This window comes from Pseudophryne corroboree, chromosome 3 (genome assembly GCF_028390025.1).
Source record: "Pseudophryne corroboree isolate aPseCor3 chromosome 3, aPseCor3.hap2, whole genome shotgun sequence".
Classification (NCBI taxonomy): Eukaryota; Metazoa; Chordata; class Amphibia; order Anura; family Myobatrachidae; genus Pseudophryne; species Pseudophryne corroboree.
Window position 1 is genome coordinate 238,826,432 of NC_086446.1, and position 27,598 is coordinate 238,854,029.

The following is a 27,598-nucleotide window of genomic DNA, read 5'->3' on the forward strand; positions in this document are numbered from 1 at the left end:
GGGTAATGCAAGGGGCACAATTACGTCCCTGGAAAGCATGAGCTTTCGATAAAACCCTCTGTCAAACAAGAGGCTAAATAAATCACAATCTGTTACTGAGAAGCATTACACTTTTTTCAAACAAGCACCATGCCATTTTACCCCACGGATTGATGTTCTATGAGATGCCAGTTCATGGAGTCTCGGCAGCCACTCTGGAGCCGGAGCACATCTGGATTGCAGTAAAATTACCCAGAAGCAAGAAAGCAGTTCTATGAGGGGTCAGGAGTACAGAGAAGGGCTGCTGACAAGAGGCGCCACCCTCAGCCCACATGCATTTCCTTGTGTAAACACATGTGGTCAAAAGGCATCCGTGGTCACCTCTCTCTCCAGAGCAGGCTTCCATAAAACAGCCAGCAGAGGCTACAAACAGTCTCACTATTATTCTTCTGAGCATAGAATGGGCTTTTCACAGACTGACAGTCCAAGCCATGCTGTGGGAATTGTGCTGGCCCATTAAACCAGATGCAGTTGTATTGCACCCGCATTAACACTTACATTACTCTAGTCTTTTCCTTTGTACCTTTTAAGAACTATATGGTGTCAGAGGCAAAAAGCTCACAGGCAGTGTCTGTTAATGAATGAATCCTGCACCCCACCCCCGGTCTGCTCTGTGCTAATTGACTGGTCCCAGCCAACAATAAGAATCAAGTTGTCTTGGTCTTGTGTTTATTTCTATTTGCCAGCTAACCATTTAAATGATTGAGTTTCTTTGTTATGTTGACTGGTACCACTTGTACTGGCTGCTCCTTCTCTATCCACTACACCAGCTACCAACAATCATTCCACATGCAGGGAGAGTATGGAATCGGATAGTCTGAACCGCTTCATGTTTACCTATTTCACATAACTGTAGTATATAGTTTGTTAACCCCTTACTATACAGTGTTTCAAAATGTTTGTGCTTTAACTATATTAACAGGAACAAATACCATGACAGTCATTTACCATCTACAAGGATGTTCTGGAGACCCAAAATACAGTTGATGCCAACTTCCAAACAAAAGGCATTAGTCATTACCATTAACTGCTAATAATGTGATCCAGTCTTCTGCTTTCCGGTAATTACCACTATTATACCATGTTAGCTAGAAATAATATTAGACTCCCTGTGGACGTAGACACTTTTGTAATGCTCAAAGGAATGTGATAAGGTCTGATACTCCAATGTAACACCTGCTAACCAGGTGAAATCAGTGATGCGCATAAGTCTCAGTATTAATCTCAGCGATCTACAGCTCAGATGTAATTAAAGACTTTACCAACGATTTTCCCTTCAAAACTGTACATATTCTTGTTGTTTTTGTATATAGTTTAAAAAATATATTTCTTTAAATATATAAATATTATATTTTGCACATATGCAGAACGAATCCCCTCGTCAAAAACTGGGGCGCACACTGGGGGGAGGCGAGGTCGCATGTGATCTGACCATGCCAGTTAAGTGGTTAATTATCGTTAGCCTTGCTCTCTTCTCTGTTAGCTCTTACTACACTTTGTGGTATATTTTTATTTTCTTCAGAATAGGAAGGAATATGTACATTTTGACTGATGCTATCCATCTCAGTTAGTGCTAAAGAGGTCGAGCCAAGATCAAATAGTGTCTTCTTCCAAACTTCATCCTTTAGTAGTTTTCCGGGATGTATAGGGTTACAGTGCTCAGAAACGGAGGGAAGGGGGAAATATAAAAGTTGTGTGATGGAATTTCCTGTTCAAGGTCCTGCTGAGTTATGGGGTCTGATGACTCAAGTCCTACAGTGTCCAGGAAATGCCCTTCACTGGCGTAGTACTGACATGTGGGAAAATATTCTGTGGTCAGGATTGCTGCCTCTAACACAGGCCTGGGCCACACTTGTCTGATGACCGCACAGCACTATCACGTCAGACCTCTCAGATGGTCTGTTACACCCACCTGTCTGCTGGCGTGCTACCTCATTGGCGGCTCACAGGTGATCTCTCAAGTCTGATGTGATATCGCTGCACATGTTCATCCATCACAATAACATGGCACATGCAATTGTAGCCTAAATCTGATTCATCAGTCATATTATATCTCAATCCCAACCTCAGTGGCGTAACTAGAAATTTTTCTCCCCCAAGCCAAAAAATCCTTTGGCGCGCCCCCCCCCCCCATACCCCCCGTAATTGGCACTAGCAAAGGTAGAAAAATGCGCGCGCCGCAGGTGCGCGACGGCAAAAAGGGTGTTTGGCTTTGTTGAAATGGGCGTGGCTTTGCGTGGAGGGCGTGGCATTGCAGGAAAAGACTACCTTATATCCCAGTTTTGCAACCTGCACGCCCAGACGTTGGCCACCACAGGAAAGAAAAAAAATCCTGATTCATGCCCCTTACATTATTTGTCATTTTTCCTCCTTATAGTAATGCCCAGTATACATTATTCCACATACTGCAATGGCCCTTAGACATTATTCCACACACAATAATGCACATGACACAATATGCACACACTGTAATGCCCCAGACACATTATGCCACACACCGTAATGCCTGTGACACATTATGACAGGAATCGCAATGCCCGTTATACATTATGCTACACACTGCAATGCCCCTGATACATTATAGCACATACAATGTCTGTGACACAGTATAACACACACCACAATGATCCTGAGACATTATACCACATACCACAATGCCCGTGATATAGTATACAACACACCGTAATGCCTGATACATTATGACACACACCGCAATGTCCGTGATACATTATGCCACACACCATAATGCCCATTACACATTAAGTTCTACAGTAAGGCTTCTAATTACTTTTAAATTACCTGCTCGTTGCCAGGGGTTTCATGCTCTTGGTTCCATGCACGGTGCCAGGGGTTTTCATGCTCAGGGTGTCATGCTCGTTGCCAGGGGTTTCATGCACTGGGTGTCATGCTCGTTGCTAGGGGGTAGTGCTTGTTGCTAGGGCCATGCTCCCAGTGCCACATATGCCCCCAGTGCCAGATATTCCCCCACAGTGCCAGGTATATGCCCCTAGTGCCAGATATTCCCCCACAGTGCCAGGTACATGCCCCCGGTGCCACATATACCCCCCCCCCCAGTGCCACATATGCCCCCTCAGTGCCTGCTCCCCCCAGTGCCAAATATTCCCCCACAGTGCCACATATGCACCCTCAGTGCCTGCTCCCCCCAGTGCCAAATATTCCCCCACAGTGCCAGGTATATGCCCCCAGTGCCAGATATTCCCCCACAGTGCCAGGTATATGCCTCCAGTGCCAGATCTTCCCCCCACAGTGCCAGGTATATGCCCCCAGTGCCAGATCTGCCCCCACAGTGCCAGGTATATGCCCCCAGTGCCAGATCTGCCCCCACAGTGCCAGGTATATGCCCCCAGTGCCAGATCTTTCCCCCCCCCACAGTGCCAGGTATATGCCCCCAGTGCCAGATCTTCCCCCCACAGTGCCAGGTATATGCCCCCAGTGCCAGATCTGCCCCAACAGTGCCAGGTATATGCCCCCAGTGCCAGATCTTTCCCCCCCCACAGTGCCAGGTATATGCCCCCAGTGCCAGATCTGCCCCCACAGTGCCAGGTATATGCCCCCAGTGCCAGATCTTCCCCCCACAGTGCCAGGTATATGCCCCCAGTGCCAGATCTGCCCCCACAGTGCCAGGTATATGCCCCCAGTGCCAGATCTTTCCCCCCCCACAGTGCCAGGTATATGCCCCCAGTGCCAGATCTTCCCCCCACAGTGCCAGGTATATGCCCACAGTGCCAGGTATATGCCCCCAGTGCCAGATCTGCCCCCACAGTGCCAGGTATATGCCCCCAGTGCCAGATCTGCCCCCACAGTGCCAGGTATATGCCCCCAGTGCCAGATCTGCCCCCACAGTGCCAGGTATATGCCCCCAGTGCCAGATCTGCCCCCACAGTGCCAGGTATATGCCCCCAGTGCCAGATCTGCCCCCCACAGTGCCAGGTATATGCCCCAAGTGCCTGCTCCCCCGGCCCCCCCCCCCCATGTGTTGGAGGGACACGGAGCGCATCGCGCGTCTCTCCTGTGTCCCTCCTGGCTCTCCCCCGCTGGTCTAATAAAGGAAGTGCCGGTTCGTGAGCCAATCAGAGCTCACGAACGGCACTTCCTTAGACCGGCCGGGGGAGAGCCAGGGAGGGACACAGGAGAGACGCGCGATGTGCGTTCCGTGTCCCTCCAACACAGCAGGAAGGGAGAGGAGACCGCAGAGTGACATGCGGACGCTCGTCCGCATGTCAATCTGTTCTAAGTCAGTGGCGCCCCCGCAGCCCCTCGCCCCCAAGCCACCGCGAGGACTGCGGGGGCAGTAGTTACGCCACTGCCCAACCTAATCTCTTTAGTACTCAGTAGCATCTATTTTATTCTGTAAGTTAAAGAGGACTTTTATTTATTGACATATACTGTATACATGGCCTTCTGCAATATTTATTACATCATTTTTTTTTCTCTCTAGCCTTTACATCTAAATCTGGGTACATACGCTATGATGCGGATCGGAACAATATATCATGCACATTGTTTACCCCCAATCCGTAATTCCCGGCTGCCGTTCATTGAATCGCCCCATTCATTGTGCTGCAAGTTCAGTAGGACGATTCCACGGCCTACGCAGTGTATTTACATGCAGCATGTAACAATACATTGCGCCTTCATGCAGCGGTTCTTATAGTGTCCTACCTAGAGTAACTGAGACAACACTGATATAAAAGCGAATATGCAAGCCAGAACAGTAAACAGTGTATTTAGAAACTGTAGGAGGTGGCTGTGCAATAAATGACTTGGGAATTGGGGTCACTGGTGCCATTTTGGTCTATGGAATATGCCTACTGGTTCAGTTTTTTATGGAAAGTGATATAACACATGTTTGATGTTGACTGATAAACCTATTTATTCCCTTGGTTTACTGAAGCGATTACTGTGAGATACAGTGATGACATATCACAATGTCCAAACTGCAAATCGTTAATAAATGCATGACAATTGTCATTGGGCTGATGCAGAGGTGGACGCTATTGGCCCAGCCTCTGCGTCTATGTACCCTCAGGTTCTGCCTCCCTGCTGCTTATTTGGGCATTAGGACTGCTGACAGCAGTGTTAATAATCCACTAGTTACCAGCCCGAACAACATACCCATAATGTCAGCGCCAGCAGCTATGCTTGCCCGAAAGGAGCAACCCTTAAATTCCTCTGTTGGACGCCATCTAGTGGCCGCTGGCACACAAAACACTTGAATTCCCCCCACAGAGGGGAGGAGCAACGTTAGTCTTTTATTATATAGGATGCCCTGCAATGCTCTGTACTGTAAGTCACTTTTTTCTTGTATTGTTTATAGGGTTCCTGTTTATGTACTTTGTAAGGTGCTGTGAACCGCTTGTGGCGCCATATAAATAAAGGATAATAATAATACAGGAAGTAACGTTTACTGTCTATTGGCCAGAGAAGGGCACCATACTTTCTGGTTGTTTTCTGTGATGTTTTAATAAGTGTTTAGAACAGGAAGATATTGGTGTTCAGGTGATAATCTCAGTAGTCCGGCTAAACTTTATTGCCAACTTTCAAGAGCGATCAGGTTACTTCAGGTTATTTTGTTTAGGAAATAAATCTGCCAAACAATATTGGGCCTGATTCCGAGGTGGATGCATATACAGCATACTTACCTACTCTACTGGAAGCTGCGGGAGGCTCCCATTTTTTTGGGTAGCCCCCCGCACCCCCGGAAGAGTGGGCAGGTCTCCCGCATGCTGCTTGCACCCTAGTGATGCGAGCAGGATGGAGAGATAACCTCCCACATTCGCGGGTCCGTTGGGTGGAGAAGGGGTTAAAATGACGCAAATCGCGTCATTTTAGCCCTGCCCCCTTCCCACGGACCCGCGAATCGCAGCATTTCCCAATGCGGGTGCGGGGCTTAGTGATGTCACAGTCCACCCCTGCCCCCCGAAGACACTTGCAGCGTCTCCTCTCCGGGCTTCTCCCGGAGAGGAGAAATACAATGTAAGTAAGTATGATATACAGTATGTGCCTGCATTTTTGGTGGTCGTCCATCTGGGCCTATATGCTAATGCAGCTACAAAGTCCTTTTTGTCAGTGGAAATGGCTCAACCCGGGTCCAGTGACCCGAGAATGCATCCCTGCTAGCGAGCAGGGTTTTTCCTGGGAAGGACCCGGATAAGGCTCAGTGTAAACAGGCAACCCGGGTCTTCCAACCGGGATCCATTTACAGGAGGGGGAGAGCCCATACCTCCTAATCGCAGTGTCCCACAGGCGTTTGGGGGACAGGCTGTCTGCACTACTGCTCTGCTTGCTATGCAGACTGAGTGGCGGTAAAGGTGAATGGATGCCGCTTTCATGTGCGCAACGTCCATTCAGTGCACAGCGGAGGAGTCTTGGGGTACCCCAGCAGCTGCCAGAGTGCTGGGCTCACACCCAGCGTGACGTGGAGCCACATCAACAGGGGTCATGGCCTAAATTGACCGAGGCCACGCCCATGGATCCCAAACAGATGACTGCACCCATGGGCAGTGTGAACGGCGCTGACCCGTGAATAACCTGGGTAAGTCCCAGGTCTGACCCGATTTGGAATAGTGTTCCAAATCCTGGGTCAGACCTGGGACTTTGGTGGAAAAGGGGTATACCAGGCTAACCCTAACACTCCTAGATTTTTGTCTCCGTACATGTCATTTTACTCTACTGTGGGATTTGGCTTCTCATTTGACATAATATATAGTCAAAATCGTAAGAAAAATTAGCACATATCGCACCATGTGTACACAGCTTTTGATACCGATGTGCGTTCCCGTGGGGTTGGTATCGCAAGAAAAAATAGACTGTGCAGGCAAGGCAATATTGACTATATTGTGTACAATCTAGTTTCTAGTCAAAATTGTACGTAGCCAAAATCACACCGTGTGTAGTCCATATCGGTGGTTCTGGGCTCTGGGGAGTTCAAGGGAAACCGCAAAGTCAAAATTGGCATTTAGCCAGAATCGCACCGTGTGTATCCACCTTTACACCAACTGAATGTTAATGAACTTTTACAGTACATCAATATTAATAGACAACATGTAAATTACTGTGCAAAATCTGTGTGCCAAAAACTGTAAGATATCCATGTCCTAAAAATATACATGTGTCAAAAATTCAACATTGCATATTGAAGCATATATATGTAAATGTTTCCATACCATAACAGTACTTCAGATCACTGACATTATAGTAACATGTGCTATGGAGTGTTGTCCAGGATAAGGTAACACTCTTAATGTATGTTTTAGGTCAGGCCAGGCCAACCTGTAGCTCTCCAGCTGTTGTGAAACTACAAATCTCAGCATACTCTCCAAACGAACAGTTGGTAAAGCATGCTGGTACTTGTAGTTTCACAAGTGGCTGGAGAGGCACAGGTTGGCAAGGCCTGTTTTAAGTGGTAATCAGAAAAATATCCCATCTGAGTTTCTTTTCTCAGGAATACTATGCTTAAAAAGATAATTATTAAATATATGTTTACGCATTCTATTCGAGAGCGTGGCAGGGAAACTAGATTATAATTTGCCATAGAATAGACACTACTTAGATTTCACCTTGAAATATTATCCAGAAGTGAAATGTGCGCCCATTAGCAGACATACACGCTATAACCTCTGGGCTTGTTAGTATTTCCACTTATGATACCAGATTCTTTTCTGTCATTATGTCACCAGCTGGGGCCTTTCCAATTTAAACAGTTCACTTGTAGATCAGTGGAGGAGCAATGCCAGAAATCAGAGGACCAAATGCTAGACAGCAGGACAATTTCTTTTTGTCTTAAATATATAATTAATCTTTCATCACTGGGGTTATCCATTCCAACCATGGTCCCTGTGAAATGACAGCATGAGTTTTTGATTAAGCTTGCGCAGAAAATCAACTCCAGCATTGAAAGCCAAAACTGTACGCTATGTGCAAAAGAAAAGGGTCAGTGAAATTAGTTTTAGGTGGCCTCTGATCCCGCTCTTATTGAATGCTTAATTGTGACCAGGTGCAACCTGTTGCTGAGTCCTCTTTGGCCGCCCTGGGAGCCTGACTCACTGAGATGCTACAGGAAGGCAGCTTCCTGCTGAGATTGGACTTTCTTTTGTATCATTTTCTTTCATTTTTGTACTCGCTTGAATGATAAAAAATAAAATTGAGAAACGTTGAACCTGTTTCAACGAGATCTGTTTATTGTCTGCTAAAACAACAGGGTCCGGGAGCCATATTTTAGTGAGACGTGAGGCCGTCACACGAGATGGAGATTGCATCATGATGAGGGAATTATGGCTGGAGATCAGTTGTAGATAGAGTTAGGTATACGTAGTTTTTGTCTAGAGTTACATGGCCTAAACATTGGGGTGTTTTATTAACCTCCGCAATCAAGGTTGAGGCCTTATTGCTTCACTCAATTACTATTACCGAACTATTTTTCAAGATAAGTCATTTGTTACATATATTATAATGGAGATAAAATGGTAATGGAGAAATGAATATTGAATTATACACAACCAGTGGGAAGCTCTGTATAAACAGCTGCTAATGATATCCCTCTTTTCCTCAGCCGTTTACTTATTGGTATATGCTGTCTGTGTGAAACAATACTGTATGTGTATATTGTCTCTCTTCTTCTTTTTGGTCTTTCGCATTCAAATTTTCCTGCTAGACTTGGGGCGAAATGTAATAGTTCTCGAATTGCGGGAACCGGTGCAAGTCCGACTAGATTTAAAGCAGCAATTACTTTAGATGTAAAACCAACCTGCTTTTGCCTGTAAACTAATTGATGCATTAAATCTAGCGATTATGTTGCTGGAACTGTGCAACTTCCACAAATTTTGGCATATAATTATTTTTGACCCTTTGAATAAAATCCACTCCGTGTGCAGCAGTCCCTGACAGATGCAACTCACAAGGCACAGCTATGTAACAATGTAAGCCTTTCCTTTTTTATTCAGTAAAAATCGCTTATTATGTTACTTAAAACCCAAAATCAACTAATTAAAAAGAAAACTAAGTTTCTTACTTTTTGTGTCTTAAACTGCTCATGTTATATAACATAATGCACCTACTAGGGTACCTTATACAGCCATAGAAATCATCAGTGACTTGTAACCTTGTGTTTCACAGTAGGGAGTGAACTATCCCATACAGTATATTACTGGTGCTAATAATTCTCAGGCAGCATCAATGAAAATTCTACCAGCACCTTAGTTTGAAGCTGAGTGTGGTTGCAGTTACAGGGTGACCATATCACCCTGGAACTAAGAAATAGCTAATCTTTGCACAAAGAGCTCAGCTCCTCCAAGTCATCAGCTTGATGGACCAATTGTTCTACTTTGCTCTTCCTTAATTTTCTAGACATATAGTATCTGAAAGTCTCCTATAACTATATTTGTGGCTGTATTATTAGGTAATTTGATTGCTGCTTCCCTTTTATGTTCAATTCTATCATCGGGCTATGGTGCACTATTGGAATGGCAAAATAACCAGCAATTTAAGTTAAGTTAATTTCCTACGTAAAAGAAACCCATGAGAATATATTTGATTCAGGCTGTGCGCGTATTGCTGTTCTCTCTCCGTATTCTGGACTGTATCTTATTAACGTGAGTCATTGAGAGGTGAGAGGCAGATTATTACTCTTAAATTTGTCTTTGACTTGGCTCTGAGAAAGTGGCCATCATTAGAAAAACAAGAGATGAAAATGACCTATGCTTATTTTGTAATTGATGTCAGTCCATGTATATTCTTAGTAACTCTGTATTATTCTAGGTCAAGTCAGAAACCCCAGTGATTTCTAATTACAGTGTGCACAGAGATTGTGCAGACACAGGACTTTGTGCAGTGGAATGTCTTCTCATCCAGGAACTGGCACATGACAGAGCTTACAATGCAAGAAGTGTATGTGTTGTGGTGTTCAGGGTGCCATTGGCTGAAGACGGCATTTATTTCTGGACCAGTTCCTTTCCTGGGGACATAAGACGCAAAAATGCTGCCATCTCTATCAAGCTTTCCTTTGTTGTCATTATGGATTTACATATAAGGACATCCTCGTTTAGGGGTGTCTTGCCTACAGGGACTGGTAAAAATGAATCATGGAATATTGTTAATATATTATCATTTGGAAAATACTTGACAACAGTTGGCTGAAGTATATAATGACCTAGAAAATGGACTGTGCTCTTAAAATGTAGTAATCCTTACACTGCTAATAAACCCCATAGCCAAACCGTGTAGTCCCTTCCCTATGACACTCATACTGTACCGCTAAGTGAATCAGACTTGATGTGTAGAGCCTGTTGCAGTGCAGTATAATGATAGCCCCCTTTCCCCACCGCATTATGCAGGAGATTTCTAAACTACGATTTTGCCAAACCACATGTTTTCGGCTGTGTTATGTGCAGTCTGTAAACAGTACGAATAAGTACATCTTTTGATACCAGCCTCCAGATATATGTTTATGGAAAGAATACAAATCGTGCAATGTATCATATCACCTGCATGTCAAACCACCAGAGAATAATCGTATTGTCTAGACAAGGTTCTGACAGGCGGGATTCCATGCGGCTTGGGCTAGCTGGCTTGTCAGTATCATGGGAGAGACAAAAGGGACTTATTCATTATGGTGTAAATAACAATTAAGGAGCCAATATTAATAAATTAATTTATCACAGAGCGAATTGTTATTATCTTATGGGGTATTACAATTTGATTAATAATGGGACAATAAGAATTTATTTATGACGGGGGAAACTCCTATTATACAATGATGATTGGGGCACCATTTATAGAGCACACATATGGCAATACAGGTGGATGCAGAACGATGCAAACCACATACGAGTCCGCTGTTTAGTATCATGTCACCAAAGTGACAGTTTGAAAGTTCCATCGCCAGTAGTGAGTGCACTGTGTTTTCAAATGTTGCTTCTGCAGTGTACTTAAGCGACAGTATAATGCGGTGCGGAGCATTCCTGACAGTATGTTACCGAGTGGAAAGTTCTGCTTATCTGGTCCTCCTTTGTAAAGACTCATGAATAATATTTTTTAAAAATATATATTCCAAAATAGGATGCGCAGCGCCCATCCTGCGCATTCGCCACATTTTCTGCAGGATGGGGTCACATAAAATGAGAATGCCTGGGGAGCGGGAGGCATCACTCCATTTCCTAGGTGGAGACGGCGCATTGCAGGGGCAGAGCCGGCAAAAGGGGGCGGTGACATCAAAGTGGGGGCGTGGTGTGGGCATGATCAGTGGCTGCATGACGTCACACGCAGCCGACGTGATCGGAAGATGCGTCATCAGGAGGCTACCCTAATTTCTGCTTGATAAGAGGGGGAGTGGCGGTCAGCATGCTGGGCAGCCTTGCCCTGTGATGGGTGGCCCCCAGCATGCAATCTAATGGATTGCAAATTGTGCTACTTAGCACAATTTGCAATCCAACCTGAATCGGGCCCATTGTTTGTAAGTTACAGACAGTGACACAGGCCTTCACTTCTTATGCCAGGTTACAACTGTGCACAGAACCATTATCATACCTGCATAACTCTCACCCCGACCAGGGTGTAATATTGTCCTTGAGTCATTAGTACTAGTTTGCCTAGAATAGTATATTTGTGATTCGTTCAGCATCCAGGCTGTTAATATGCTGGCAGTTAGGTAACCAACGCTGGAACCCCGACACTACTCGGTAGCCCGGCACTGCATTGATGACATCCCGAAGGTAAGTATCAGTGTGTCATTGTTCGGGTTAATGCCTAGTGCTAGGGGGTGGAGGTAGGGTTAGGCACTAGGGGGGTTGGCCCTAGCTGCCCCCCCCCCCCCCCCCCGTGGGTTAGGGTAGGGGACAGAAACACCCCCTCCGATGTTGGGATAATCACTGTTGGAATGCTGCGGTCAGTCATGTGACCGCCAGCAGCCTGACCGCATGCATTTCATATGTATTCCATGTATTCAACTAGCCTCCCACTATAGGTAAACCCATCTTAATATACTTATATGTAACAAGAACCAGGGCCATCTTTTCGTATGGGCTCAATGGGCATTTGCCCAAGGGCCCCAGGAGTCTAAGGGCCCTAGGCTGATAGCTGAGGGTCCCCTGTTTCCAGGGGTACCAGATTTTAGAAAATCAGCCCTGGGGAACCTGAGGTATCTGACTTCTAAGCAGTAGTGCCCATCTGAGCCTGTTAATTGCTCTTCCTAGCCAGATATCTTGGGTTCTGTCTGACAAGGAGTTTTTCTAAGGGTATACTACAAAAGCTGGGACTCTCCCCTTTCGGTGGACACTGCCAGCTTGTCTTTATTTTGCAAAGAACCAGAGACAGCAGCCTTCCAACAGATGGTCCCTGCTCCAGCTCCATACACCTGGTATGCAGTTTTATATTTTTGTCGGTGGATTGCTCTGGCTTCTGAACTCTGTACCTCCTGAAAGGTGGGACTCTCTAGTGTTTGCCCCATTAAAAGCTAAGAAATCGATTTCCAGGAACTGGAGATATCTGCAGTCAAGCAAGCTGCCCTCCCACAAGAAAAAGATGAATATTAATCCACTTACCTATCCGCCCCTCCCCCGCATATTTAACACACCCCCTACCACCCTGGAAGTCATGTTCCAGGGCCCTTCATTCAGCTCAATGCCCTCTTCTACAGTTTATGGTTCTTCCTCCTGCCCCATTTCCCACCATCTGTGCAGTAAAGTAGTAATTATCAGAAAATACTGCTCCAGGTTCTACATGTTGAGAGGAAGATCGAATACCCCTGCCATCCGCGGGACATCAAAGATGCCACTTATAGCTCCCCCCACCCCTCTCGCTGGAGGATAGGTAGAGGCCCAAGTGCAGTGCTTTGCCCAGAGGCCTACACTGCTGTTAAGAGGGCCTGACAAGAACCTGGGGTCTACAGAAGCCATTGAAGTTATTTTTATCACAATGAAGTTTAAACTCGCCTGTGACCCCACAGAGAGCAGATAGCCCCACATCATCAGCCTCTCGAGAGATTTGTTTCTCCAGCAATGTAGAATTGCCTCATAGGGTTAAGTAGGTTTATGATTGACAACCAATGCATAATGTTACTCATATATTTACTGTATCAATATAAACACCTGCCCATGTGTAAATGTTTATATATTCCTCTGTCTTGCTTTAAACTGTGTTACTATTGGGAGTATGATTACGCATGTGAGAGTTGATAATGTATTTGGAATGTCCTGGTAGTCATTGCGATGATCATGCATGTCTAAAATGGAAATTTCACCACTACAGAAAACTTACGTCTAACTCTACTGAAGAAAAACATATTTTCTAAATGTGTCAGATGTGCTTATTTTTGATTTCCGTTATTTTAGAAGTTCCAAGTGAGAAAAGTGTCAGTTCTTCCCATAGTATGGCAGTAGTAACATTTTCCAGCCACGTTAAATTGGGTAAAATTTCCATCTTACAGTTTGGGAAAAAACAAAAAAAACTCTGGATCTCTCAGGGCAAGAAAGTGTTAAAATATACCCTGTACTGTATGTGGGATAAACACTGATATATTACAGGGATTTGTCCTTTAACCCTTGTACAGATTTGTCCATGTGTCCAGGCTTGCTTGTATTTGATAAGTCAGGGAAATATTTCTTCCACACAAACCGCTGGCTGAATAGGCTGTCTTGTGGGAGCAGCTGGCGTGTTCAGAGGGGAACTGCTTGTGGCGTTGTGTGGCGTTGACACAAGTTAATACTCCTTATAAGGCTTTTTCTGTGCCTGAAAGTGTGTTTTATTGGTCACAGGAGGAAGCCTCTTTCCATTAATCAACACTGTAAATTAAAATGAAACACTAAATTGCAACTTTATAAGCAGTTTGCAGGGATTACGTAAGAGACAAAGTTACATTTAGCCTGTACATAACAATTAACCATACTTATTTCCAGGATGTGCATTTTTATTTTACTCAGCAAGGGCTTTGGTGGTCATTGGTTTAAATGCAAGCTATTACTAGTGGTCTGTAACGCGAGAAGTGCTACTTTCCTGTATCCTTAGAGAATCTTTACGCAGGTACGAAGGTGTGCGCAAGCCTTCAAGTGCTGTTTGTTATATTTTAAGATGATATTAATGTTACCTCATTTTTTCAAGTTCCCATGTCATCTTTACTGTATAAACTGTTCTGGTACACCTTCTTGTGCTGGAGTGGTTATATTATGCACGATTGCTTGGAAAACTGGAGTTTCTTTGCTTTGTAATAGCCTTAACTACAGGGCGCAAAGGACACGTTGTTATTAGGCTCCCGGCTTACATACCGTGCTTGACTGTATTTTCAGATAAACATACCCAGTACCTTTCTTGATGGTATAATACAGTCAGTGACATGTTTATTAGTGTATCATGTCACTGTTGTCACATTTAGCTTCTGTTGATGAACTGTGGAATGTGGACAATTGAGTTGCTATGTTACCAATTAGCCTAAATCCTGGGCTATAAGCAGGCTCCGACAAGCACGGTCATTGTAAAAAATATTTTTGTTTTGTTCAACCTTTACTTAATAAAGGGCTGCCACATTACGCAGTTCCAGTGGCATAAGTTCGTCCCAGTTGCCCGGAGGCAAGATAAATATTGGCGCCCCCCCCTATTTCCTATATTAAGATAAATAAATGTATGTGTGCGTGCGTATATATGTGTGTGTGTGTGTGTGTGTGGTGTTCTAAAAAAAATGTATATACTGTTTAATTGTCTTTTATTTTAAATCACACAATTCTTAGCAGTCATACCCAGGATTAGAACCCATGACCTGTTACACTAACAGCAGACACTTTACTGATGGAGCTATTTGCTCCTGTACGGGAAGCGCGAGAATTCTAACTATATGAAGTTACATGTAATTGCCAGAGAAGTATCTTCATATAGTTAGTAGAGATGAGCGCCTGAAATTTTTCGGGTTTTGTGTTTTGGTTTTGGGTTCGGTTCCGCGGCCGTGTTTTGGGTTCGAACGCGTTTTGGCAAAACCTCACCGAATTTTTTTTGTCGGATTCGGGTGTGTTTTGGATTCGGGTGTTTTTTTCAAAAAACACTAAAAAACAGCTTAAATCATAGAATTTGGGGGTCATTTTGATCCCAAAGTATTATTAACCTCAAAAACCATAATTTACACTCATTTTCAGTCTATTCTGAATACCTCACACCTCACAATATTATTTTTAGTCCTAAAATTTGCACCGAGGTCGCTGTGTGAGTAAGATAAGCGACCCTAGTGGCCGACACAAACACCGGGCCCATCTAGGAGTGGCACTGCAGTGTCACGCAGGATGTCCCTTCCAAAAAACCCTCCCCAAACAGCACATGACGCAAAGAAAAAAAGAGGCGCAATGAGGTAGCTGTGTGAGTAAGATTAGCGACCCTAGTGGCCGACACAAACACCGGGCCCATCTAGGAGTGGCACTGCAGTGTCACGCAGGATGGCCCTTCCAAAAAACCCTCCCCAAACAGCACATGACGCAAAGAAAAAAAGAGGCGCAATGAGGTAGCTGTGTGAGTAAGATTAGCGACCCTAGTGGCCGACACAAACACCGGGCCCATCTAGGAGTGGCACTGCAGTGTCACGCAGGATGGCCCTTCCAAAAAACCCTCCCCAAACAGCACATGACGCAAAGAAAAAAAGAGGCGCAATGAGGTAGCTGTGTGAGTAAGATTAGCGACCCTAGTGGCCGACACAAACACCGGGCCCATTTAGGAGTGGCACTGCAGTGTCACGCAGGATGTCCCTTCCAAAAAACCCTCCCCAAACAGCACATGACGCAAAGAAAAAAAGAGGCGCAATGAGGTAGCTGTGTGAGTAAGATTAGCGACCCTAGTGGCCGACACAAACACCGGGCCCATCTAGGAGTGGCACTGCAGTGTCACGCAGGATGTCCCTTCCAAAAAACCCTCCCCAAACAGCACATGACGCAAAGAAAAAAAGAGGCGCAATGAGGTAGCTGTGTGAGTAAGATTAGCGACCCTAGTGGCCGACACAAACACCGGGCCCATCTAGGAGTGGCACTGCAGTGTCACGCAGGATGTCCCTTCCAAAAAACCCTCCCCAAACAGCACATGACGCAAAGAAAAAAAGAGGCGCAATGAGGTAGCTGACTGTGTGAGTAAGATTAGCGACCCTAGTGGCCGACACAAACACCGGGCCCATCTAGGAGTGGCACTGCAGTGTCACGCAGGATGTCCCTTCCAAAAAAACCCTCCCCAATCAGCACATGATGCAAAGAAAAAGAAAAGAAAAAAGAGGTGCAAGATGGAATTGTCCTTGGGCCCTCCCACCCACCCTTATGTTGTATAAACAAAACAGGACATGCACACTTTAACCAACCCATCATTTCAGTGACAGGGTCTGCCACACGACTGTGACTGATATGACGGGTTGGTTTGGACCCCCCCCAAAAAAGAAGCAATTAATCTCTCCTTGCACAAACTGGCTCTACAGAGGCAAGATGTCCACCTCATCTTCACCCTCCGATATATCACCGTGTACATCCCCCTCCTCACAGATTATCAATTCGTCCCCACTGGAATCCACCATCTCAGCTCCCTGTGTACTTTGTGGAGGCAATTGCTGCTGGTCAATGTCTCCGCGGAGGAATTGATTATAATTCATTTTAATGAACATCATCTTCTCCACATTTTCTGGATGTAACCTCGTACGCCGATTGCTGACAAGGTGAGCGGCGGCACTAAACACTCTTTCTGAGTACACACTTGTGGGAGGGCAACTTAGGTAGAATAAAGCCAGTTTGTGCAAGGGCCTCCAAATTGCCTCTTTTTCCTGCCAGTATAAGTACGGACTGTGTGACGTGCCTACTTGGATGCGGTCACTCATATAATCCTCCACCATTCTATCAATGTTGAGAGAATCATATGCAGTGACAGTAGACGACATGTCCGTAATCGTTGTCAGGTCCTTCAGTCCGGACCAGATGTCAGCATCAGCAGTCGCTCCAGACTGCCCTGCATCACCGCCAGCGGGTGGGCTCGGAATTCTGAGCCTTTTCCTCGCACCCCCAGTTGCGGGAGAATGTGAAGGAGGAGATGTTGACAGGTCGCGTTCCGCTTGACTTGACAATTTTGTCACCAGCAGGTCTTTCAACCCCAGCAGACCTGTGTCTGCCGGAAAGAGAGATCCAAGGTAGGCTTTAAATCTAGGATCGAGCACGGTGGCCAAAATGTAGTGCTCTGATTTCAACAGATTGACCACCCGTGAATCCTTGTTAAGCGAATTAAGGGCTGCATCCACAAGTCCCACATGCCTAGCGGAATCGCTCCCTTTTAGCTCCTTCTTCAATGCCTCCAGCTTCTTCTGCAAAAGCCTGATGAGGGGAATGACCTGACTCAGGCTGGCAGTGTCTGAACTGACTTCACGTGTGGCAAGTTCAAAGGGCATCAGAACCTTGCACAACGTTGAAATCATTCTCCACTGCACTTGAGACAGGTGCATTCCATCTCCTATATCGTGCTCAATTGTATAGGCTTGAATGGCCTTTTGCTGCTCCTCCAACCTCTGAAGCATATAGAGGGTTGAATTCCACCTCGTTACCACTTCTTGCTTCAGATGATGGCAGGGCAGGTTCAGTAGTTTTTGGTGGTGCTCCAGTCTTCTGTACGTGGTGCCTGTACGCCGAAAGTGTCCCGCAATTTTTCTGGCCACCGACAGCATCTCTTGCACGCCCCTGTCGTTTTTAAAAAAATTCTGCACCACCAAATTCAAGGTATGTGCAAAACATGGGACGTGCTGGAATTTGCCCATATTTAATGCACACACAATATTGCTGGCGTTGTCCGATGCCACAAATCCACAGGAGAGTCCAATTGGGGTAAGCCATTCCGCGATGATCTTCCTCAGTTGCCGTAAGAGGTTTTCAGCTGTGTGCGTATTCTGGAAAGCGGTGATACAAAGCGTAGCCTGCCTAGGAAAGAGTTGGCGTTTGCGAGATGCTGCTACTGGTGCCGCCGCTGCTGTTCTTGCGGCGGGAGTCCATACATCTACCCAGTGGGCTGTCACAGTCATATAGTCCTGACCCTGCCCTGCTCCACTTGTCCACATGTCCGTGGTTAAGTGGACATTGGGTACAACTGCATTTTTTAGGAGACTGGTGAGTCTTTTTCTGACGTCCGTGTACATTCTCGGTATCGCCTGCCTAGAGAAGTGGAACCTAGATGGTATTTGGTAACGGGGGCACACTGCCTCAATAAATTGTCTAGTTCCCTGTGAACTAACGGCGGATACCGGACGCACGTCTAACACCAACATAGTTGTCAAGGACTCAGTTATCCGCTTTGCAGTAGGATGACTGCTGTGATATTTCATCTTCCTCGCAAAGGACTGTTGAACAGTCAATTGCTTACTGGAAGTAGTACAAGTGGGCTTACGACTTCCCCTCTGGGATGACCATCGACTCCCAGCGGCAACAACAGCAGCGCCAGCAGCAGTAGGCGTTACACGCAAGGATGCATCGGAGGAATCCCAGGCAGGAGAGGACTCGTCAGACTTGCCAGTGACATGGCCTGCAGGACTATTGGCATTCCTGGGGAAGGAGGAAATTGACACTGAGGGAGTTGGTGGGGTGGTTTGCGTGAGCTTGGTTACAAGAGGAAGGGATTTACTGGTCAGTGGACTGCTTCCGCTGTCACCCAAAGTTTTTGAACTTGTCACTGACTTATTATGAATGCGCTGCAGGTGACGTATAAGGGAGGATGTTCCGAGGTGGTTAACGTCCTTACCCCTACTTATTACAGCTTGACAAAGGGAACACACGGCTTGACACCTGTTGTCCGCATTTCTGGTGAAATACCTCCACACCGAAGAGCTGATTTTTTTGGTATTTTCACCTGGCATGTCAACGGCCATATTCCTCCCACGGACAACAGGTGTCTCCCCGGGTGCCTGACTTAAACAAACCACCTCACCATCAGAATCCTCCTGGTCAATTTCCTCCCCAGCGCCAGCAACACCCATATCCTCCTCATCCTGGTGTACTTCAACACTGACATCTTCAATCTGACTATCAGGAACTGGACTGCGGGTGCTCCTTCCAGCACTTGCAGGGGGCGTGCAAATGGTGGAAGGCGCATGCTCTTCACGTCCAGTGTTGGGAAGGTCAGGCATCGCAACCGACACAATTGGACTCTCCTTGTGGATTTGGGATTTCAAAGAACGCACAGTTCTTTGCGGTGCTTTTGCCAGCTTGAGTCTTTTCAGTTTTCTAGCGAGAGGCTGAGTGCTTCCATCCTCATGTGAAGCTGAACCACTAGCCATGAACATAGGCCAGGGCCTCAGCCGTTCCTTGCCACTCCGTGTGGTAAATGGCATATTGGCAAGTTTACGCTTCTCCTCCGACAATTTTATTTTAGGTTTTGGAGTCCTTTTTTTACTGATATTTGGTGTTTTGGTTTTGACATGCTCTGTACTATGCCATTGGGCATCGGCCTTGGCAGACGACGTTGCTGGCATTTCATCGTCTCGGCCATGACTAGTGGCAGCAGCTTCAGCACGAGGTGGAAGTGGATCTTGATCTTTCCCTAATTTTGGAACCTCAACATTTTTGTTCTCCATATTTTAATAGGCACAACTAAAAGGCACCTCAGTAAACAATGGAGATGGATGGATTGGATACTAGTATACAATTATGGACGGGCTGCCGAGTGCCGACACAGAGGTAGCCACAGCCGTGAACTACCGCACTGTACTGTGTCTGCTGCTAATATATAGACTGGTTGATAAAGAGATAGTATACTCGTAACTAGTATGTATGTATAAAGAAAGAAAAAAAAACCACGGTTAGGTGGTATATACAATTATGGACGGGCTGCCGAGTGCCGACACAGAGGTAGCCACAGCCGTGAACTACCGCACTGTACTGTGTCTGCTGCTAATATATAGACTGGTTGATAAAGAGATAGTATACTCGTAACTAGTATGTATGTATAAAGAAAGAAAAAAAAACCACGGTTAGGTGGTATATACAATTATGGACGGGCTGCCGAGTGCCGACACAGAGGTAGCCACAGCCGTGAACTACCGCACTGTACTGTGTCTGCTGCTAATATATAGACTGGTTGATAAAGAGATAGTATACTCGTAACTAGTATGTATGTATGTATAAAGAAAGAAAAAAAAACCACGGTTAGGTGGTATATACAATTATGGACGGGCTGCCGAGTGCCGACACAGAGGTAGCCACAGCCGTGAACTACCGCACTGTACTGTGTCTGCTGCTAATATATAGACTGGTTGATAAAGAGATAGTATACTCGTAACTAGTATGTATGTATAAAGAAAGAAAAAAAAACCACGGTTAGGTGGTATATACAATTATGGACGGGCTGCCGAGTGCCGACACAGAGGTAGCCACAGCCGTGAACTACCGCACTGTACTGTGTCTGCTGCTAATATATAGACTGGTTGATAAAGAGATAGTATACTCGTAACTAGTATGTATGTATAAAGAAAGAAAAAAAAACCACGGTTAGGTGGTATATACAATTATGGACGGGCTGCCGACTGCCGACACAGAGGTAGCCACAGCCGTGAACTACCGCACTGTACTGTGTCTGCTGCTAATATATAGACTGGTTGATAAAGAGATAGTATACTCGTAACTAGTATGTATGTATAAAGAAAGAAAAAAAAACCACGGTTAGGTGGTATATACAATTATGGACGGGCTGCCGAGTGCCGACACAGAGGTAGCCACAGCCGTGAACTACCGCACTGTACTGTGTCTGCTGCTAATATATAGACTGGTTGATAAAGAGATAGTATACTCGTAACTAGTATGTATGTATAAAGAAAGAAAAAAAAACCACGGTTAGGTGGTATATACAATTATGGACGGGCTGCCGAGTGCCGACACAGAGGTAGCCACAGCCGTGAACTACCGCACTGTACTGTGTCTGCTGCTAATATATAGACTGGTTGATAAAGAGATAGTATACTCGTAACTAGTATGTATGTATAAAGAAAGAAAAAAAAACCACGGTTAGGTGGTATATACAATTATGGACGGGCTGCCGAGTGCCGACACAGAGGTAGCCACAGCCGTGAACTACCGCACTGTACTGTGTCTGCTGCTAATATATAGACTGGTTGATAAAGAGATAGTATACTCGTAACTAGTATGTATGTATAAAGAAAGAAAAAAAAACCACGGTTAGGTGGTATATACAATTATGGACGGGCTGCCGAGTGCCGACACAGAGGTAGCCACAGCCGTGAACTACCGCACTGTACTGTGTCTGCTGCTAATATAGACTGGTTGATAAAGAGATAGTATACTACTAATATTATATACTGGTGGTCAGGTCACTGGTCACTAGTCACACTGGCAGTGGCACTCCTGCAGCAAAAGTGTGCACTGTTTAATTTTAATATAATATTATGTACTCCTGGCTCCTGCTATAACCTATAACTGGCACTGCAGTAGTGCTCCCCAGTCTCCCCCACAATTATAAGCTGTGTGAGCTGAGCAGTCAGACAGATATATAATATTATATATAGATAATAGATGATGCAGCACACTGGCCTGAGCCTGAGCAGTGCACACAGATATGGTATGTGACTGAGTCACTGTGTGCTGTGTATCGCTTTTTTCAGGCAGAGAACGGATTATAAATAAAAGTGGTGGTCACTGGTCACTATCAGCAAAACTCTGCACTGTACACTACTGAGTACTCCTAATGCTCCCCAAAATTAGTAAATCAAGTGTCTAAACGGAGAGGACGCCAGCCACGTCCTCTCCCTATCAATCTCAATGCACGTGTGAAAATGGCGGCGACGCGCGGCTCCTTATATAGAATCCGAGTCTCGCGATAGAATCCGAGCCTCGCGAGAATCCGACAGCGTCATGATGACGTTCGGGCGCGCTCGGGTTAACCGAGCAAGGCGGGAAGATCCGAGTCGCTCGGACCCGTGAAAAAAAACATGAAGTTCTGGTGGGTTCGGATTCAGAGAAACCGAACCCGCTCATCTCTAATAGTTAGAATTCTCATATTGCCTATACAGGAGCAAACAGCTTCATCAGTAAGTTGTCTGCTTCCAGTGTAATAGGTTGTGGTTTCTAATCCTGGGTGTGATACTTGTAAAATGTGTATATTCAGTATAATAAAGAGGGTGTGATTTGTAAGGTGCAGGGACCAGTGAGGAAGTCACTGAAAATTAACTTAATTCAATGGTGTCACAGAATGGGAGGAGAGGTGCCCCCCTTCAGAGCAGGAGCCCGGCGGCATATGTGTATGCACTAGTCGTCCATCGCATCGTTAGACCTGATGTACATGCAGCCCAATCTGATGAAATGGCTTACCAACCCATTCATTTGGATGTGGCAGAGAAAACAATATATCACGTGGTTGTTTACCAGATCATGCAGTGTTACGGGCTGCACATTATATCGTTCCGTCGCTTCTGCCGTCGGCTGGGTACACAGGTCATCTAATGTGCACCCAGCTTAAGCGATACAAACACATGTACACTGACACCAATACCCCTTTTATACTGAGGTGGGTCGCACTCGGGAGCCTGACACGGATGCTTCCCGGCTGCGACCTGCCTCAGGCCCCTTGCCACCGCTGTTTCCAACTCCGCATATTCAGAGCTGTCTTAACAGCAGTGGAGGCCCCTGGGCACAGCAATGCACTGGGCCCCCTACCCATCCTCCAGCGGTAGAGGAGCGGGTTGCTATCAGCAGCAGCTTTGATGTACCACGGGTGGTAGGGGGTGTTCTATCTTCCATTCAGCATGTAGGACCTGGAGCAGTAATTTCTGCTTATTACTCCTTTACTGCACAGATGGGGCGGGAGGGAGAACACTTAACTGTAGAAGCGGACATTGGGCTGAATGAAGGGGCCCTGGTACATGACTTCTAGGGTGGTAGGGGGAGTTTAATACGTAGGGGAGGGGTGGATAGTGGAGTGGGCTTATTATTCATCATTTTCTGGTGGGAGAGCAGCTTGCTTGACTGCAGATATCTCCAGTTCCTGAAAATAAATTTCTTCGCATTGAATGGATTAAAAAAAGCTAGAGAGTTTCACCTTTCAGGAGGTACTGGGGACTTGGGGATCAGAGTTCAGGAGCCAGAACAATCCACCAACGAAAATATAAAACTGCATACCAGGCGTGTAGACCTGGAGCAGGGACCAGCTGCTGGAAGGCTGATATCTCTGGTTCTGGGCACAGTAGAGACAAGCTGCCAGTGTCCACCAAACAGGGAGAGTGCCAGATTTTGGAGAATACCCTCAGAAAAACTTTAAGTCAAACAGAATCCGAGATATCTGGCTGGGAATTGCAATTAACATGCTTGGATGGGGACCACTGCTTTGAAGTCAGATATCTCCGGTTCCCCAGGGCCGATTTTAAAAAATATGGTACCCCTGGAAAGAGGAGACCCTCAGCTATCATCTAGGGCCCTTAGACTCCTGGGGCCCTTGGGCAAGTGCCCATTGAGCCCATACGAAGATACGGCCCTGCGCATATTGCTGGGTTGGTGATGTCACCCATGATGCGGCGGGGGCAGCGCTTAGAGATCACATGATCTCCAAGCACCGCCCGTCCACACAGAGTGAACGGGAAACGATTCGCATTGACCTGGCTTCCCGTTTACCCAGCACAGTGAGCGAGGTTGAACACGTGTTCAACCTTGCTTGCTACCCGAGTTGGAATACTGGGTCTGGATTATTCCAACTGGGCCTTTTTACACCACACAGCAACACGAGTTATGAGCGCTCATGTGCAATAACCCGTGTTCAAAGCTAGCGGTATAAAAGGGATATAACAAGCCAGTATGGTTTTTGGACTGTGGGAGGAAAACCTTGTATCCAGAGGAAATCCACACATACAAACTCAGCAATGATGGGGATGTTACCCACATTAGCCATTTATGTTTGCCCTTATGGGGATAGAGAACAGAGCTATATTTGAGGGACAAAAATATATATTTCCAGCTGATTTTCTCTTTATGGTTTATATATATATATATATATATATATATATATATATATATATATATATAGACAGCGGTAAGGCTCGGCACTCCCCTATGGGGAAAGAATACTTGCTGTGGTGCCTTCTGAGAATATTTACTGTATCAAAAATGGACCATTGAAGACAGCGGCACTCAGCAGTCTGATCAAAAGCACAATCTGCCTTTATTGCGGTCCGTAATAAAGGCAGATTGTGCTTTTGATCAGACTGCTGAGTGCCGCTGTCATCAATGGTATATATATATATATATATATATTCTATATTATGTCCGCACTCTCATCTGTTTCACTGTCATCAGCGGGGTGCTCCTCAAGAAAGCCAATCAAGGTTTTCACACATATAGGAAATAGTATAAGACTCCTCAGTCTTAACAGAGGGCACTCACCAGTCCACAATATTTAAAGATTTATTGCTGCATCAAAAACATTACTTCCATGTCGACGTTTCGGCACATCGGCCTTTCTCAAGACGACCATCAAGGACAACCATCCAGCATGTCAAATGAACAAATGTCAAATGTGTTCATTTGACATGCTGGATGGTTGTCCTTGATGGTCGTCTTGAGAAAGGCCGATGTGCCGAAACGTCGACATATATATATATATATATATATAAAACAAAAAGCAGGCGAATAGGCACTCCCATAGATAAGTTAAACGAGCACCGATGCCATCCCAATGAGGAATTTTCACATAAAAAGGAAGAAAGAGCAGCACTCTGCGTCTTGAAGTCAATATCTTGTATTTAAACAACACATAGAAAGTCCGACGTTTCGGGGCTCACATGTACACCTTGACAAAGGGGCATGTGAGCCCCGAAACGTCGGACTTTCTATGTGTTGTTTAAATACAAGATATTGACTTCAAGACGCTGAGTGCCGCTCTTTCTTCCTTTATATATATATATATATATATATGTGTGTGTGTGTGTGTATGTGTATGTGTGTGTGTATATATATATATATATATATATATATATACACACACACATATATATATATATATATATATATATATATATATATCACCTGTTCTCCGTAAAGTTGTGAAAAGCACAATAGAAAAAAAGAAGTTGTGCAGTTACTATAAGGAATAATGGTAGAGACAGTGCCGCACACTGCCAGAGACAGTGTGCGGAAAGAAAAGTTTTAAATGTGTTTTTAGAAGATATTGGAAGCATTTATCCAAATTACAGAAACACCAAATCCAAACCATTTGAGATAATCGGTCCTATATATGTACACATTGTACATTGCGGCTGATGTGAGAATTTTGCAGATGAAGCCCCTCCCTATATTTCTTGAACATGGTATAACCATAATATCCTGATCTGTGCTCTCATAGAAGCAAATACCAGCATTCCTTTACACATATAGCACTTGGTATTTTGGGCTCCTGAAATATTCATGTCACCAGCAATTCAAAGTCCACCCTAGAGATGGCAGTATCACAGAGTATATGGATACAAACACTAAACACTTGCCGTTCTGAGTGTATGACTGCTGAACCAAGTAGAATGAACCTGCGGTTTTGTAGTTAGGAATTAATATTGAGTAATGGAAAGCAGAAGAGAAATGTGAGAGTCTCACTGTTGCCTTCATACAATGTACCAGTCTTATGCTAAACCTCCACAGAACTATGTCTACAATGTTATACAGGTTGAGTATCCCATATCCAAATATTCTGAAATACGGACTTTTTTGAGTGAGAGTGAGATAGTGAAACCTTTCTTTTTGATGGCTCAATGTACACAAATTTTGTTTAATACACAAAGTTATTAAAAATATTGTATTAAATGACCTGCAGGCTGTGTGTATAAGTTGTATTTGAAACATAAATGAATTGTGTGAATTTATACACACTTTGTTTAATGCACAAAGTTATAAAAAATATTGGCTAAAATGACCTTCAGGCTGTGTGTATAAGGTGTATATGTAACATAAATGCATTCTGTACTTAGATTTAGGTCCCATCACCATGATATCTCATTATGGTATGCAATTATTCCAAAATACAGAAAAATCCCATATCCAAAATACCTCTGGTCCCAAGCATTTTGGATAAGGGAGACTCAACCTGTATTGATACAGGCTATAGTTGTGTGATGTGGCAGATGATTGGTGCACCTGTATGCATTTTAATTGCAAAAAAACTCTTTTTTTGGATACGTGGTGGCCTAAGCACAAAGCCTTAGAGAGCAATAAAGGGGTCTACGAAGCTGTGCACGGAGAGAAATGACCAGCCAATCAGCTCCGAACTGCCATGTTACAGTTAGGAGCTGATTGGCTGGTACTTTATCTCTGTCCACTTTATCACTCTCAGAGGTTTAGTATATAGACCCCAAAGTACCAACCAACCAGCTCCTGTCCTTTTTCAAACGCAGCCTGTAACACGGCAGTTAGGAGCTGATTGGATGGTACTTTATCTCTCTCCAAGGCTTAGTACATAGACCCCATAGTCCTTTCTCTAAATGGGTTGTACAGTATGCCCACTCCCCTACCGACGAAGGCCTTTTACCCACTGGTATTTGCGCAAACACCAGTAAAATTGTGTATGACATAGAGGTGTTATTTGCAGTTTTATTAACTTTATGCATTTGGAGGTAGTCTAGGCTTCCGCTATATCTTCACTTGGGGTGAACGTAAGAAAATAGAGTGTGCAGTGAAATGCAACATGGCCACTTGTGAACAATAGTGAGTTTCTATGGCTGTCCATTTCATACTCCATGCATTCTTCCAGCATTATATAGCTGCACTGAAATATGATTGTTCCTCTCACATGTCTATCAATGGTTATTGTCAAATTAAACAATTTACCTTTAAAGCAAATACACACTCTCTCTAAACATATATATTTGTAGTCAATGGCGTAGCTACCATAGGTGCTGGCTGTGCAGCTGCTATGGGGCCCACATTCCCTGTCACAGTTACATGTGTTACATACATTTTTCGCCATTGGGTGGTACGTAGGGGTCCTTTTCAAACTTTTTCCTTGGGGCCTGCAATATATCTAGGTATGCACCTGGACCTGCTCATTGTAGTGTGGTATAAAAGGAACTGGGGCATTTTAATGTTATATATGAACCGAGGCACTGTAATGAGGCACAATATGAACGGGAAGCACTATATATCATAATGTGAATTGGGGGTACTGTGCGGCATAATGTGTACTGGCAGCTCTGAAATGTGACATAGGGTGAACTTAAGCACTACTACAATTCGTAAAAGAAACTAGGGCACTACTATGGGGCACAACATTAAATAAGGCTCTACTATGGTTCAGAAAATGAATTAGGGCACTATTATAGGGCATAACATTAACAACTGCTGCAGAGAAGTGTCTCTCTAGAAGTATTGGGACAGGGGCAGCTTCAAAATGTTGCTATGGGGCCCACAAAGTTCTGGCTACGCCCCTGTTTGTAGTACAGGAATTAAAAAATAAAATTATTTGCATGTAACTCTGTAAAATATAGTGTCGCGATTATGATCAGTCTGTATTGTGACAAACTTTCTTTTTTTTTTCCAAAAATTTTTTTTATTGGCGCAAATAACACATGGAACGCATACCAATT

General features: G+C 44.9%; 1 long non-coding RNA gene across 4 annotated transcripts in view; it reads left to right on the forward strand.

Moving 5' to 3' along the window:
- Positions 1-27,598, forward strand: part of LOC135057647 (uncharacterized) — a 381,527-nt gene that overhangs the window by 110,680 nt on the left and 243,249 nt on the right. For all 4 annotated transcript variants that reach the window (XR_010244262.1, XR_010244261.1, XR_010244260.1 and 1 more), the window contains one exon: positions 962-1,100. This is a non-coding gene — a long non-coding RNA (uncharacterized LOC135057647). The remainder of the gene's footprint in view (positions 1-961; positions 1,101-27,598) is intronic.